We start from the raw sequence: 4,827 nt of genomic DNA on the forward strand, positions 1-4,827 counted from the left end.
AGATTCCTATTTACCCAGTCTCCTCCCTCCTTCTTTGCTGCTTTCTTACTTTCCTTCTTGCATATTCAAACATGTTTCAATCATACCAATACATGCAACTGGTTAAAAAAATATATTAGATTGAAGCATAGTAAATCACTGATATTCAGCCAATTTCAGTCTACAAAATAGCAATTTCATAATTGGCTTATTATTACCGAAGTTTAAAATGGAAAACAGTAGCTCCTTCCTTCGTCCCTCTTTAGCACCAAGTAAGTATACTCTTCAGAGACAACCATTTTTTTATCATTTCAGTTGGTTCTGGATGGTCCCTCCATATTTCTTAAACTGTACTAAAAGAGTTTAGGTTCAGCGTTGACAAACACAAAGCCATGATTTAAATAAGGCAAACAGAGTTTTTGTTTTTGTTTTTTTCTTACATAAAGGAGGACACAGGGAGAAGAATATCACACATTGGGGCCTGTCAGAAGGTGGGGGGCTAGGGAGGGATAGCATTAGGAGAAATATCTAATGTAGATGATGGGTTGATGGGTGCATCAAACCACCATGGCATGTGTATACTTCTGTAACAAACCTGCACATTCTGCACATGTACCCCAGAACTTAAAGTACATTAAAAAAAAAAAAAAGACTTGCAGTATAAAGAGCCAGACTTCTCCTGGTTCGCATTCCATTGCCACTAGAATATGGTTTCTGTTCTCATGGTCAGAGGTAGAATCTATCTTTTAGACATCAAGATGGAGAAAATGAACAAGACAAAAAGGCAAAGGGCACGTGGGCATACTGTTCCTTGAAGGACTCCAGTTGCTATCACTTGAAAAGTGTACATACATCTCATGGGCCAAAACTTCACCCCAACCTGAGAATGGAGAAGTACTGCTTGCACTGGTCAGCCATGTGCCAAAGCCTCCTGTTGATTGAAGGGAGACAACTTCTGATGACCTCTAGAAGTCTCTGCTATAGGTTTACAGTTGTCTAACTAGATTTATCAATACTTCAGATTTTATCTTTAAATTTCCATATATGACACATATGCATTTAACTCCTATACTCTCACCTCCTCTCTCTTATTCCTTACATGTACTTAAAAGCTACTTTCAGTTAAATCAATATAATCTGATCCAGAAAATGTAACTCATTGCAAATAAAAAGTTAACAAAACATTAATTTTTTTTACCTTGGATATATTTTATTTAGTCTTTTTATTTACAATTGAAACTCTGGGAATTCAAAATTAACATCCTTGCCCATGAGCTTCTTATGGACACCAGAAAAAAAATTTCACCTTGTGTTCCACATTGTTCTGCTGTGCTTTATCCAAATGAACCTTTATGAGCTGGTTGCCATCCAGTTTCATGTGGATTCTCTTGCCCACAATTTTGCTTGGGAAGACCAAGTCCTCAAGCTTTGTGTCATGCACAGCTCTCAGAGTATTGCTCCTGGGATACTTTTGCTCATTTTTTGTACAGTTTTTTCAAATTCGCTTAGACAGAATTCTCCTCTGAGCGATAAAGAGAGCATGCTTCCCATTAAACTTTTTCTCCAATTTGCTACTAGCTAGTCTTGGATTTTCTGCAAAGATTGTAGTGGAGAAGCAGGAACAAAGATTATGATAGCTTTCCAACCACCACCAACTTCAATTTCCTTGGCTTCTGTAATATTCAGCTCCCTGAGCTGAGCCTTGAGGTCTGAGATCACCTCCAGCTCCAGAAGAGCCTGGGAGATGCCAGTCTCAAATTCATCCGGCTTCTCATCATTGGGCTTCACGATCTCAGCACTTGAACTGAATATGGCTTTGTCTTTGCTGAGCACCAGCTTAGGAAAAGAATCAAGACATTATTTTTTATAGCGTTTTTGGTTTACTATTGTGTCAATTTTTTTAAAAAAATTCTTTTTTTGCTTGCATAATTTTCATTTAAATATCCTTAATACTTTCCTTCATCTCTAAGTTACCAAGTACATTTTCATTCATTCCATGGGGTCTACTTTTTTTCTGGATGGAGCTCTGCATCACGGAGGCCATCATTCTCCTGCTCTGAACAAGACAGCTGCTCTCTAAGCCTTCTGAACAGTTTTCAGTCAGACACTTCTTTTGCTACTTTCATTTGTTAGAGACATGGTTTCCTAGATTCTATGTTTTCCTCTTTGTTTTTCTGTTTTTAAATTTTGGTCACTAGAGACTGTCAAAAATTGCCAACTGACTATGTTTAAAGTTATCATGGTGGGGTATTTGGAGACGTTTTCAATTAGCAATAATTGCACCTGTGATAAACCTCACTGGCTGCCATACTCCCACTGTGCAAAGCTTATGCTTTCCTCTTTCTTGATTTATTCCTGTATTTTGCTGGAACACATCCTCCATCAGTTGCTTAACACAGGTTCCATGAGGATGTTTTCATCTGTTGTTTTCATTGGTTTGTTAAGTATGAAGTTCTCAGTAAGATACATAAAGGTAGAAAGATGATAGATGATAGATCACCAGACAGACAGACACAAAGAGGGTGGCTGGATGGATAGATGAGATAGATAGACACACACACACACACAGACAGACAGACAGACAGACAGACAGGCAGATAGATAGATAGATGATAGATAGATAATGAAATGGATGGATGGATGAAGAGAGAGAAAATGGATGGATGGATGGACAGATAGATAAATAAAGCTTTTTCTTAGAATTCTGAAAAACATCTTCTACTCTCTCATTGTTCTAGATTTTCTTTGAGATGTCTGGTGCTATTCTGATTCCTAGTCCTTGGCAAGTGTCTCTTTTTCTAACAGAAGGTATTTATATCTGTGTTCTATAATTTGCTTTATGTCTGTTTTCTGAAGTTTCACTATAAAGCACCTTAGTGTGGGTCATTTTCAGTTTTGGCACTGGAAACTTGGTAAGCCCTCCACATCTGGATATTAATACCCTTCAATTCTAAAATATTTTATTGTATTTTTATCATTTTTATCATCTTCAATTTTTGTTATTTTTTCTTTCTTTTTGGAGCTTAGCCTGCTCCAAAAGAAAAACTTCTATATTTATCTTCTAAGTATCTTCTTTTTTCTAATATTTTCCATCTCTGCTTTGTTTGTTTTCTGTTTTTTAACTGAGACAGAGTCTCACTCTGTCACCCAGGCTGGAGTGCAGTGGTGAGATCTCAGCTCACTGCAACCTTTACCACCTGTATTCAAGCAATTCTTGTGCCTCAGCATCCAGAGTAGCTGGGACTACAGGCACATGGCACCACGCCCCACTAATTTTTATTTTATTTTATTTTTTTAGTGCAGATGGGGTTTCACCATGTAGGCCAGGCTTGCCTCAAAATCCTGATCTCAGGTTATCATCCACATCAGCCCCCCAAAGTGCTGGTATTACAGGTGTGAGCCACTGCAACTGGCTTCTATCTCTTTTTTGTTTGTTATATTATACTTTAAGTTCTGGGGTACATGTGCAGATCTTGCAGGATTGTTACATAGGTATACACATGCCATGGTGGTTTGCTGCTTCCTTCCCTCCATCACCTAACATTAGGTATTTCTCCTAATGTTATCCCTACCCAATCTCCCCACCCTCTGCTGTCCTCCCCTAGGACTCCACCCTCCAACAGACCCCAGTGTGTGATATTCCCCTCCCTGTGTCTGTGTGTTTTCATTGTTCAACACCTGCCTATGAGTGAGAACATGTAGTGCTTGGTTTTCTGTTCTTGTGTCAGCTTGCTGAGAACGATGGTTTCCAGATTCATTCATATCCCTGAAAAGGACATGAACTCATCCTTTTATACGGCTGCATAGTATTCCATGGTGTGTATGTGACACGTCTTCTTTATCCCGTCTATCAATGATGGGCATCTGGGATGGTTCCAAGTCTTTGCTATTGTAAACAGTGCCACAATGAACATATGTGTGCATGCATTTTTATAATAGAACAATTTATAATCCTTTGGGTATATACCCAGGAATGGAATTGCTGGGTCAAATGGTATTTGTATTTCTAGATTCTTCAGGAATCACCACCCTGTCTTCCACAATGGTTGAACTAATTTACACTTCTACCAACAGTGTAAAAGTGTTCCTATTTCTCCACATCCTCTCCAGCATCTGTTGTCTCCAGATTTTTTAATGATCGCTATTCTAACCGGCATGAGATGGCATCTCAATGCGGTTTTGATTTTCATTTCTCTAATGACCAGTGATGATGAGCATTTTTTCATATGTTTCTTGGCCACATAAATGTCTTCTTTCGAAAAGTGTTCATATTCTTCACCCACTTTTTGATGGGGTTGTTTGTTTTTTTCTTATAAATTTGTTTTAGTTCTTTGTAGATTCTGGATATTAGCCCTTTGTCAGATGGGTAGATTGCAAAATTTTCTTCCCATTCTGTTGGTTACCAGTTCACTCTAATGATTGTTTCTTTTGCTGTGCAGAAGCTCTTAAGTTTAATTAGATCCCATTTGTCTATTTTGGCTTTTGTTGCCATTGCCTTTGGTGTTTTAGTTATGAAGTCCTTGCCTATGCCTATGTCCTGAATGGTATTGTCTAGGTTTTCTTCTAGAGTTTTTATGGTGTTAGGTCTTATATTTAAATCTTTAATCCATCTTGAGTTAATTTTTGTATAAGGCGTAAGGAAGAGGCAATCCATCTTGAGTTAATTTTTGTATAAGCGTAGGAAGGGGTCCAGTTTCAGCTTCCTGCACATGGCTAGCCAGTTTTCCTAACACCATTTATTAAACAGGGACTGCTTTCCCCATTGCTTGTTTTTGTCAGATTTGTCAAAGATCAGATGGTTGTAGATGTGTAGCATTACTTCTGAGGACTCTGTTCTGTTCCATTGGT

General features: G+C 38.2%; 1 non-coding gene across 1 annotated transcript; it reads right to left on the reverse strand.

Annotated features, from left to right (window-relative positions):
• Positions 1–2,170: 2,170 nt before the first annotated feature.
• LOC119472737 lies at positions 2,171–2,307 on the reverse strand. Its single transcript, XR_005201926.1, has one exon. It is a non-coding gene; the product is annotated as a U4 spliceosomal RNA (small nuclear RNA).
• Positions 2,308–4,827: the final 2,520 nt, after the last annotated feature.

The sequence above is a fragment of the Cebus imitator genome, unplaced genomic scaffold, assembly GCF_001604975.1.
Source record: "Cebus imitator isolate Cc_AM_T3 unplaced genomic scaffold, Cebus_imitator-1.0 Scaffold116, whole genome shotgun sequence".
Classification (NCBI taxonomy): domain Eukaryota; kingdom Metazoa; phylum Chordata; class Mammalia; order Primates; family Cebidae; genus Cebus; species Cebus imitator.